Source organism: Artemia sp. Qi Xiang Cuo, chromosome 8, assembly GCF_049724085.1.
Source record: "Artemia sp. Qi Xiang Cuo chromosome 8, ASM4972408v1, whole genome shotgun sequence".
NCBI classification, from domain to species: domain Eukaryota; kingdom Metazoa; phylum Arthropoda; class Branchiopoda; order Anostraca; family Artemiidae; genus Artemia; species Artemia sp. Qi Xiang Cuo.
Genome location: NC_142801.1, coordinates 66,614,229 through 66,626,261, shown reverse-complemented (window position 1 = coordinate 66,626,261; position 12,033 = coordinate 66,614,229). Strand labels below are relative to the sequence as shown.

Genomic DNA, 12,033 nt, shown 5'->3' with positions numbered 1-12,033 from the left:
GAATACAAGTCTAAAACAGATGAAGGATTTCAAAAACCTGGGTAGCTGGATCGATTGTGATGGTGAAATAATGACAGAGATTAAACGCAGAATTGGTCAGTCAACTGGAGCTTTCAATAGACGATCAACAATATCCTAAAATAAAAAATATTTTTCAGTTTTCTCACTAGGTAGCTCGTAAACTTAAAGACCTAAATTGCAACCTACTTAAACACAAAGAGAAAAGAGCGGTAGTCCTAGATGGACGCTAAACCAAATATATTTTTAATATGATGCTCCTTACTTTAAAGCTGTTTATACTTTTAAAAAAGCTTCCTATTTTAATTTAACAATATGTCTTTTAACCTCGTAAACGAGGTAAGGTTCTTAATACATTTCGCATTTTGCATAACAAATTTTATGTTATTAAATTAATAGCTATGTTTGCGATAATATCTCATAGCCTACTGCAACAAGGGCCGAGAAATTAAAATACGAATCTATAAGATGCATAAGAAAAATAACAATTTGTGTATTAGTTTTCAACAAATTTTCATTCCGAACATGAATGAGGTACCCCCCTCCCTCCCCTTCTCAATACCAAGCACCTTACGCTAAAGCTGTCAGCACTTTCAATACTCTCCCCGTGTTTTTTTTTTTTTTTTTTAATTTAAAAATCTATAATAAAATTTTCTTAAACATAAATAAATCGAGTAGAGCATTATACCTGGAAAAAGGTTCACACCCGCATACCTGAAAAGGCTTAAATCCCTCACAATTCTAGTATCTGATACAAGCATATTTACATATAAGTCTAATATAAGTCAATGATGACGTAATGGCAGCACAAAATGGTTTTCTTTTTATTATAATACAAGAAAAATTTACTCACCAGCATTCGCTTGGAACTCTCCATATCACTATCAGTGCAAATAATTAACCAAAAAAACAAAAAATCGATTTGACTCGCTGAAAGAGCTTTTCAAACTGTACAAAATTGTAATTTGGACCTGTATTTTATACTAAAAAAAATGAATATATTAACCTCTAACTAAGATGGACAGGTTTTTTTTTTCTTTTCTTTTTTTTTTGGATATTGAACTTACCTTAAATGGTGTGCACTTCGTACATATTATGACTGAAATCTGACCGGCTTGACTGTCGAGTCAGAAACCTGTCTGCTAAGGCATATACCAGTCATGACAATAGTTGAATGACTGTGGTAAGTCAATGTACCGGTTAAACTGCACACATATCCATGCCTCAGGCGTAGGATCAACACAGTATATTCTTGTATAATTCCTTATATATCTATGATTGGCCCAATAAAATTGGTGTTGGCCCAGAAACCCGTCTGGCTGAATTTCACAATCTCCTTCATGGTTCCAAATATGACGTGTTTGATCGCTTTATAGGTCCATAATATGGGAGGTTTTGGTCGCTTTATACCATCTAGTTTCGTATTCCCTATTGCCTTACTACTCAGGACCATGAGTATCCCTCTCGGTAATTAAATAAAAAATAATCTTTTCAGCATTAAGTGAAGATCGGCAATGAAATTAAAATGAACATATCAAACAGTTAGTGGCAACGAACTGTAAGTAAGGAGCGACCCGGCTCAATAGTAACCGAAACTCTAAAAAGCGAAATTTTGATGCCAATAGATACATCAAAAGAATTGGATTTTTATGCTGATTTCAAAAATATAAGTTTCATCAAGCTCCTATTTGAAAAAATGTGGAATTTTTTATTTTTTGCCAGAAGAAAGATCACGGATGTGTGTTTTTTTTGTTTTTTTTTGTTTTGTTTTTCCAGGAGTGATCATATCAACCCAGTTGTCCTAAAATATTGCAAGAAGGCTTATTCGAACGAAAATTAAAAGTTCTCGTCCCCTTTTTAAGTGATTAAAAACTGGAGGGCAACTAAGCCTCCTCCTACGCTCATTTTTTCCTAAAGTCACCCGATCAAAATTTTGAGATAACCATTTTGTTCAGCATAGTCGAAAAATCTACCAACTATGTCTTTGAAGATGACTTAATCCCCCACAGTCCCAGGGGGAAGGGCTGAAAGTTATGAACTTTGCCCATTGTTTACATATAGTATTTGTTATTGTGAAGTATACCCACATTTTCAGGGGGATTTTTCTGGTGGGGGCTCGGGGAGAGGGGGTTACGTGAAAGGATATTTCCATGGAGGAATTTTTCATGGGGGTAGGGACAGAGCTATGAAGGGGGTGCCGCCGGATTTTCCAGTAGGCTATTATTTAAAAAACGATAAGAAATTTAAAAAAACAAGTTTTTTTCAACTGAAAGTAAGGAGCAACATCAAATCTTAAAACGAACAGAAATTATTACGTATATTAGGGGGTCCCCCTCCCTAGTCAATACCTCGCGCTTTACGCTAAATCTTTCTAGTACTTTCAAAAGAGCTATTTATTCTAATTAAACAGCCTTTGTGAATCAGGGGTCATTATTAAAGAATTGGGACAAAATTCAAACTTTAGCGTAAAGAGCAAGTTATTGACTAGGTTATGAACCCCCTCATATACGTAATAATTTCTGTTCGTTTTAAGTTTTAATGTTCCTCCTTACTTTCAGTTGAAACAACTTTTTTTTTATTATTTAATCCTCAGTAAGAAGGGTTTTCCAGTATTCTTCTTTCCTGCTTTTTGACCCTAAACTTTAATTTGTTTTTCAAAGAAGGTAATACCATTATCCAAATGGTGGCTGATTGAGAAGTTACTGTTTCAGGAGACATACTGTCTCCAGACGTAACGTGACAAATGCAGCCCCTCATGCTAGAGCTACTACACAAACAGGCAATTTTAATATGAAGAGTTCATAAATTATTTTTAGAAGAAAATTGGACAGGGTAACCTATACCTTGTCAAACTGCTTGTGGTAAGAAAACTATACCCTTGTAAATAGTAACCAAGAACCGAAAGTATGTGATTCTTATAAAAATGAAGTATCAAACAAGAGAATTTAAAAAATTCGTGAATAAATAAAACGGTAAGTCCAAATATATTTAAAACTCATTTATTTTAAATTACCCATAAATTACCTATAAGAAGTTCTTAGGGTAAGAAAATTTTTATAAATTGGAATAAGTAGGAAAAGCGTATCTAAGACCAAGGGCGGTCTCGGTGAAACCTAAACTATCAAATTCAGCGCGTCCAAGAGCCCTTTTGGGAGGTTCCGATCCCCAGACTGAAAAAAACAGAAAATTTCTGTTTGTTTTTCCTTGATGTAGCTGTTCATGCCTGTCTTCAAATTTTTTCCTCATTTTATCTTTTCTAGGGGTGAATGTACCAAACCAGTGGTTATACAATATCACCGAAGGGCATTTTAAAATAAATGTAAATATATAGAGCCGTTTTTAAGATAAGAAAAGAATTGTTCTGTAGATACGTTTTGATTTCTGTCAATATATTCTGCATAGATAAAAGTGGTCCAATGGTACCCAAGATGCTGTCGACTGAAAATTAAAAGATAATTGTTAGGACTATCAGAACGCAATATGCATTATATTCTTTTGTGTTATTTTTGCTAATTTTGTTGTTTAATTTCTGTTGTTTTGTACTTCAGAAGAAAAGACGGTACTGTTCTATTAGCTTTTTTCCACGCGATATATTGTATAAGGAAGATGCTAAACAAACTCGTCAAACAGGTTATTTCAACGGAGAAATCTTATTCCGAGATTGCAAACAGTGCTTATTTACTCCATTTTAAGAATGCGTACATTTTTATAGTGAATGTTTGAAAAATAATTGAACATTCTGAGAATAAGACCCTTACCCTTCCTCCAATGATGTTGCAGCACTCACTCCCTTCGATCTTTACTTATTGTCTCATGGTTTACAGAATAGATCATGTTTACGCCCATGCTTCAGGTATACACCAACTAGCCTAGTTTATCACCCATCGGGAACCGCTGATATAGACGAAATACTATACGTATCATTTCACTCTGCTGCAAGCTTTGGTGTTCTTTTGATAAACAACAAACTTGGTTTAGTCCACAGCACATTTTTGTATTTCGTTATGGTTCATTAAAATTTTCTTTAGTTGAGTTATAGCCGTTGGACAGTGAAGATACATTTGTCCCCTAGTAAGTGAATTTGTTTATGGCGAGAGAGGTGTCGCTTAAGTGATATTTTACTGCATTCAGTCACGTACACAGATTTTAGTTTGGAGGAGGGGACAGTACATATACGTAATCGAAAGTGTTCATGGGCTTACGTAGCTTCTTCTCTAGGGGGGGGATTCTGTGATGAAGGGCAGGGGCTGAAGTTATATTGGCGGTTCACGAAACCTTACATTGCCAGCAAATTCTATCATACCTATGAAATCCTCATTAATAAGTAATCACCAAAAATCATCAATAAACTTCAGCATTAATCTTCTTGAATTAGAGCTGAATATTTCCAAGACATTATGGATAATTGCTTCTTGTTTGACTTTAATTCTGTCATTCAAGCTGTTTATTTCCAGCTTTTTCAAACATCTACCTTTTATCAACTGCTGTTTTAGCTATCTATCTTTTTTTCAACTGCTTTTTCAACCATCTGGTTTTTCAGCCATATCTAGTGTTCGTGTCTGAGTGAATATAGCCTAATTTGAATTTTTAGCTGTTCTCTAGTTGGAAGGGATCTAATAAGATAATGCACAAAATCGAAATGCAATAAAGGCTTTTCCAGACATCAGGCAAATAGTTTTTGTCTTTTGATTTTATGCAACCTAGAACCTCAAGCCAAGGGGGTCCTTGGACTGCTAGCCTAATTTGAATAAGTACCTTTGCGTTTAGGTATTGGAGTTCTAGTGTATCAAATGAATGGGGAATTTTTTTATTTGAGCTATATATTTGCTCTGTAGGAGGTGGGTAAAGTAAAATAAACTGCTTTTGGGAATGAAATGAGTATTTTAGGATTTTAAAAAATTATTTTTCAGAATTTTATAGTTTTTTGTTTTGATTAGGCCTAACTGTACAATATTAACTCCTTGTTGGCTATCCATCACGTATTTAAAGACCAAAGAATCGCAGGGATGATTTTATGCAGTCTAGAGCTGGAACCAAGGTGCAATCTCAGTGAATTTTCCGATTATCTTACTAATGAAATAGCTAAGAATTCCGCCAATTTTGTTATACATTTAAATGGTGTGGTATTCAACAATGGCGTTCTTGCAAGTCACGGTCTTTTTAATATAGTAGATATTTTTGTTTAATGTTTTAATGGCTTTGAATTGAAATATAGGTACTGGTGCATTATGTGGGCACTGCTAAAGGAGTCAAGTTGGGTTAATGCTAATGAAATAAAATAAAATAGGATGAATATATAATAGTTTAGAAACAAATTTCGGCTATATATTTGCGCATAAGGAGGGGTGGGGGCAAAGCATAGCATATATTAAATCACGTAACCTAACCTAGGTCCCCCCCTAAACCCCCTAAAAAAAAAGTTTAAAGATTGTAAAAGCAACGAAAACCACGCTTTGCATTCCATTTCTCTACAGCGGTCTCTTGTAAATAACCCGTTAGGCGGGTCGTCTCTCGTTAGTATATAGCAGTGCCCACATAATACACCAGTACCGAAATATATTACTTACTGGAAAAATCAATTTGTATTTTTTTTCGTGCATTTATTTTAGGGTAAAAATTTTTACGGTTTTTTTGTCCTCTTGGGAGGTTGTTGGTCTAGATCCCTGATTCCCAATGTGGGGCACATACCCCACCGATGGGGCAGGACAATATTTTGGATGGGTTGTGGGCGGGATGTGCATCTTCGGCTGACTTTACAGCGTTTAATCAATAATTTTTTTTATGTGAATTGCGTCGTACTCAAATGCATGTAAGGAGCATAAAAAAACATGATAGTGTTGCAACGACGTTATACATTGTATAAAAGGGATGTACGTGTAACTGAGCTTCCATGCAACTCGACCCTTATTAACTGAACTCTCGTGCAACTGAGCCTGTGTGCCACTCAACGCTATTTAACTGAGCCTTCGTGCATCTATACCCCTGTGCAACTCAACCAACGTGTAATTGAATCCCATTTGACTGAACCGTCGTGCAACTGAATCCCCTTTATGCTGGGCCCCGTGCAACTCAGCCCACGTGCAACTAAACCTCATTTCACTGAACCCTCGTTTGAATTAGCCCCCGTGGAACTCAACTCAACCCCATTTAACTGAACTCTTGTTGGTACTTTTTTTAGCAGCCGGGTAACACGCGAGAAGAACCGCATATAGAACTTCAAAGATGCAATTGAAAAACAGGTTTCCGCTATCTACTGAGGTATTGCTCACTCAGTGAAAAAAAATTTCTAGAAGAATATTGTGACTAGCGATTATTATACTTGTAAGCAGGTTTGAATAGAGAATCAATCATCTCTTTATTGGAAATTTCGGGTGAAGTATGTTATGTAACACCACCAGTCACCAGCCACCAGTTCATGCACATCCTTATGGGATAGGGGAAATAAAATACAAATTCCTAGAACCTAGAACTTCAGAAGGTTATCCCTTGCAGTGCCCCTGCGATGTTCCGGTGATCGGCTAGCGTTGGGGGAGAAGAGAAAGAAAAGAAACGTTCGGTTATCAAGCTCTTTTTCGTAATTTCAAAGAATTTGTTTGGTAAATAATTTTAGTATTGAAATGAAAATAAATAGCTTCTATCACTAACGAATCAGTTTCGTATTTGGATGAATCTTTTTCACTTGGTAGTTTTTTTGCGATTTTTTTTCCCTTTCAGTTGCAAAGGTGATAGGGTGTGGGAGTATTCAAGAGGGGGGGCTTTAGACACCAATATGAGGATTTTCAATCATGGATGTGTCAGAAGTAGACCTTTTATACTTTCAAGCCACTACACTCTAGAAATGACGCTAAAAATAAAATAAAATGGCATAATGCATAACATCATGGTGTTGTCATGAGGAAATCATAAAAAGCGTGTAAATGTGAATATTAGATTTCAAATAATATTAAATAGCTCACTACGATATTCCAATTCCCTATAAATATTGGAGGAATACAACAGAAAAAGGGAGATTTATCAGTGTTTCCGGCTCTTTTTAAAAGTTCATAGAATTTTTTTCCATAAAAACTTTTACTATTAATTTAAATAATAGCTATCACTCCTGAATCAGCATTAACTGCAATTTTTTCTTATTAGATAGTGTTTATTTATTTTTTACTGTATCTTTAAGACATTGCATTCTAAGGGCTTTCTCTGTATTGGGGTACAGCTATTGCTGCAACCATGACCTTCAAGTGTCTTCGGGCCCTGGGCATGAAAAATTCTTCTACTTTTCAAATATATGGGACAGATTGATAAATTGTTGTCTTTTAGATTGGGGAAATAGTTTTACATCGAAGCGGAACAAAAGAAAAGACAGAAAGGAATTAACCAAGAAATAAAGGCCATTTCATTCTCGTCAGCTTTTGTCACTTCTTACAAAACGGGTTTAATCACATTTTGTAATTATATTATTGATTTCAGGAGAATTGAGCTGAATTGGGTTGAGTCAGACAGGTTTGGAGTAAACAAGGGTTGAGTTGCATGAGGATTGAGTTAGATGAGGGTTGAATTGCAGAGAAGGTGAATAGAAGGGGAGTTGAAACAAATGGGGGTTGGTTTGTTCAAATTTGGAATGACACGAAGGTTGTGTTGAATGAGGGTTGAGCTGAATGTGGCTGATCTGCACGGATATTGAGTTGAGCGAGAGTTGAGTTGCACAGGATTAAGTTTTACGGGGTTTGCACGAGGGCTCAATTAAACAGGAGTTGAGTTGCATGAGGGTTCAGTTGCACGAATGTTCATTTACACGGGGGTTGAGCTCTAAGAGGGTTCAGTTAAATGGATTCTGTTGCATGAGGGTTGAATTGTATGACGGTTCAGTTACAAAGGGTACAATTGCTTGAGGGTTCACTTACACGAGGGTTCAGCCGAATGGGGGCTCAGGTACATGGAGGTACAGTCGCACCTTAGGTCAAATGCGCGAGGGTTCAGTAGAAAGGAGTTCACTCACACGAGGGTTCAGTTGCAGTCCAAATAATGTTTTCCGCTAATATAAAGAAAGCCTATAGGACGACCCGAAAAAAGATACCAAGTTAATGGCATTTTAAGCTTCCTACAGGCGAATACACGTAAAATTTTTAATAACAAAATTTAAATACCCCGAGGAAGGTCTCAAAGATTTTAGAAATGTTTTGGCGGGGAATGGCCTGAAATTAGTTAGGAACCACTTGTCTAGATAAATATAACTTTTAGGAAGGGATTTACAATAGCAAATATCCTTCTTTCAACTCTACCTTCTCCTGGACGCACAAGTCTTGCTTGGTTAATTAAACCTTGAGAAATAGAACTGTAATCCAAAGTTAGTCCTACAAAGACTCCAATATTAAATTCCTTCCCCCCTATTTCCAAGGTAGGAACAGTTATATTGGAAGTACTTCTTCTAGTCACAACCAGCCAGACATTATGAAAAGCCCGTGACTCCCCCCGTGCTGTGCATCACGCATGTGGCAACAAACCAATATCTTGCACACCGGTTCGTGAGAATTTGCACCAGAGCCTGCAATTAAGGAGCCAAATAGCCACATGTGCCTCAGGGGTCGTACCTTTTACCAGCCACTTTTCTAGCCCATTATTCCAAGAGCGAAAAAAAATTTTCAGGGGCTCAAGCAGTCAAAACATACAAAAATGATCTTTTGTTTTTTTTTAGCGGAAATGTCCAAATCCTTAGTATATGGACCGTATCAACTCACTAATCTATTTTATCGAATTTGAACATCAATTTTCCTGTAGACATCCCCTAGACTCTAGAGTAGCTAAACAATGATTTTGGAATCTGAGTAAAGCAATTTTTGGGTGGTGCATTCAAAGGGGCTGCGAGCATAATACCCACATTTTGGGTCATCAAATAAGGTAGATTGAAAATTCCTCGTATGAATCTTATTTCAGCAAGTTGTTGAAGGTCCAACATTCTATCAAATACTTCCCGGAAACCTATGCTTTATATTTGTTATTCCGATAGGTTTGAGCCCTTGTCTCAGGAACTGCACAGGCCATTGACCCTGCAAATCAGTTTTGGCCATTAAATAACACTGGAAATATAAACTAGCAATCAAATGAGCCTTCTTCATTCGTGTAAATGAGAAAAAGAAAAAAATTCCCACCTATACAGAACATACTTTACTGTCAGTTATATGGATATATGAATGTGTTGCTGAGGGGAGGGGCTACTGGCCTCAGAGTGTACAGGGGTCAGATCCTCAGACTCTGCAGCACCCTTGCCACATGGTGTACGCAAGTGTCCCCAAAATTCCCGAACGGGTTACCAGGGCCATACAATTGTGTTCTCTGGATGGTTCGAAATATGGACCTGCCCGGAAGTCGCAATTAGGTGTTATCGTCACAAGTAATTGTAGTACTAGTTGCAGGTAGTAGAAGCAGTTGTAACTAATACTAGTCGCAGGTAGTAGTAGTAGCAATCAAAATTGTGGTAGCAGTAGCACTGCGTAGTAATACTAGCAGTACCACTGTGTGGTGATACTATGCATAGTGTCGTGTTGTTGTTTGACATACCCCTCTAACACGAATTGAAAGTTTCAACTTTATGCCCTTAGCCGTTCCTTAGACCTTGTTGATAATCCACTTTGATCACCCTAGAGGCTCATGTCACCCTCAAAGGCATAATAATGTGACCTTTCGACTATTTTAATAAAATGGGTACATCAAAAGTTGTGATTGGATGTCTTTGGGATAGGGTAGCTAAGAATGGCATGAAAAAGTAGCAGGTTGCTTTCTGATCCCCTTTAAAATCTTAAATGGAGGACTAGGATTTTTAATTTCGAATTAAGAGCCCCGTCCGAAGTTTCCACGACCACCCCTTCCATATAAAGTGACCGGGAAAAAAATGGTACTTATCTACTATTGAAAATACGCTCAAGAATTACGCTCAGGTTGCATCCCAGGAAACCACTTTCATAGCAACAAAAACAGGAAGTGGATGATACAATGCCTTAGACTTGTATAATTTGGGCTGTGTATTTGCACATTAGGGGTTGGGGTGGGGATAAGCCTAGGATACGTTAGGTTGGGTTAGGTTTCCATAATTTTGTTTTTAAAGTATTATTTTATCATTATGTTTTGTTATTTTTCATTAGGATTGACCTAACTTCAATTTTTGGTGTGTTTCCAATAACCGACAAGTACCAAAAAAACGCAATTAAATATTTAATATATTGAAGGCTTATGGGTCTCTACTACTGGCAGTTTCTTAAAATTCTCGAAATCACCTAAAATTCACCGCATTTTCGAGTATTAAATTTATGTAATCGATCGGTCATATGATTCGCTGTTGGATTGAATAATAAAAGACACTGACCTAGTCAACATGTTCCTTGGAATAAGACTGTGCTACTTTTTAAAAATCTGGTAAACACATGGGAAACACCGCATCGAAATCTCAAAGATGCTTTATGAAAAACAGGTTTTCCCTGCCTTGTGAGGTATTGCTCACTCCTTGACAAAGATTTAAACTTTAGTTTTTTGGGGTTGAAGGGGTAAAAAAAGGTACATAGGTTAGGTTACGCTTTTAATATATGCTATGCTTAACACCCCCCCTCTAATGTACAAATATATAGCCCAAATCTGTTCATAAACTATTATATTTTCATCCTATTTTGTCTTATTTCATTAGCGTTAACCTAACTTTATTCCTCGCGTGTTTACCGGATTCTTAATAAGTACCAAAAACGTTTCTAATGATTCTATTCCGATGCATTTCCATGATACTGGCATATAATTTTTCTTTTAAGAACGGTATTTCTATACCCCCTCAAATGATACCCCTGACTTCTGTCCTTCTCAGGCGCTATCTCAATTTACATCCATGCTTCCTGGGAACCGGTACCTAGTGCAATGCTCTTTGTTATTAATTAAATGAAAAAAAAAACAAGTTTTTTTTTTAACTGAAAGTAAGGAACGATGTTAAAACTTAAAACGAACAGAAATTATTCTGTATATGAAAGGGGCTGTCCCCTCCTCAATGCCTCGCTCTTTACGCTTAGTTTTTTATTGTTTAAAAAAATATAGTTGTGAGAAAGTCAAGCTTTAGCGTAAAGAGCGAGGCGTTGCGGAGGGGACAGCACCCTTTCATATACGGAATAATTTCTGTTCGTTTTAAGTTTTAACGCCGTTCCTTACTTTCAGTTAAAAAAACTTGTTTTTTCATTTAATTTTGAACGGTTTTGAATTAATGCAGGTTTTGATTTTGACTCACCGTACATGAATAATTAAGACAAAATATTTATCTTAATTTTACTATTATTTAGTCATATGGCTTTCTCGCAACTTTTTTAATTTTATTTACGAACGTTTTTATTAGCAATAAATATACGTAACTTACGAATTAACTTACGTAACGAACTTCTAAATTCATATATTTTTAATACGTATATTAGGGGGTTCGGCCCCTAGTCAATACCTTGCTCTTTAAGCTAAAGTTCGAATTTTGTTCCTATTTTTCAAAAATGACCCCTTAATCACAAAGGCCATTAATTAGAATAAATAGCTCTTATGAAAGTACTAAATTATCTTTGGCTTAAAGAGGAAGGTATTGACTAGGGGGTGAACCCAATCATATACGTAATATTTTCTGTTCGTTTTAAGTTGTGATGTTGCTCCTTATTTTCAGTTAAAAAACTTGTTTTTTTTATATTTAATTTCTGATCTTTTTTTAGATAATGCTGAGAAATCCGGCGCCCCTTCATAGTAATGTCCCTTCCCCCATGAAAACTTCCTCCATGGAACGATCCTCCCACGTAACACCCGACCTACCCCCCTCCCCCCACTACCAAAAAAAATCCCCCCTGAAAATGTCTTTATACTTCCCAATAACCAATACTATATGTTAACATTGGGTAAAGTTCATAACTTTCAGCCCTCTCCTCCGGGGACTTCGGGGGATCAAGTCATCCTAAAAGACATAGTTATCATATTTTCGACCATGCTGAACAAAATGGCTATCTCGAAATTTTGATCGGGTGA

At 36.4% G+C, this 12,033-nt stretch overlaps 1 protein-coding gene across 1 annotated transcript in view; it reads left to right on the top strand.

Annotated features, from left to right (window-relative positions):
* Nucleotides 1–4,003: 4,003 nt before the first annotated feature.
* Nucleotides 4,004–12,033, top strand: part of LOC148949723 (interferon-induced very large GTPase 1-like) — a 35,352-nt gene continuing 27,322 nt past the window's right edge. Inside the window, exon 1 of the mRNA XM_089093681.1 lies at nucleotides 4,004–4,089. The gene's annotated coding sequence lies outside the window, so the exon portion shown is untranslated. The remainder of the gene's footprint in view (nucleotides 4,090–12,033) is intronic.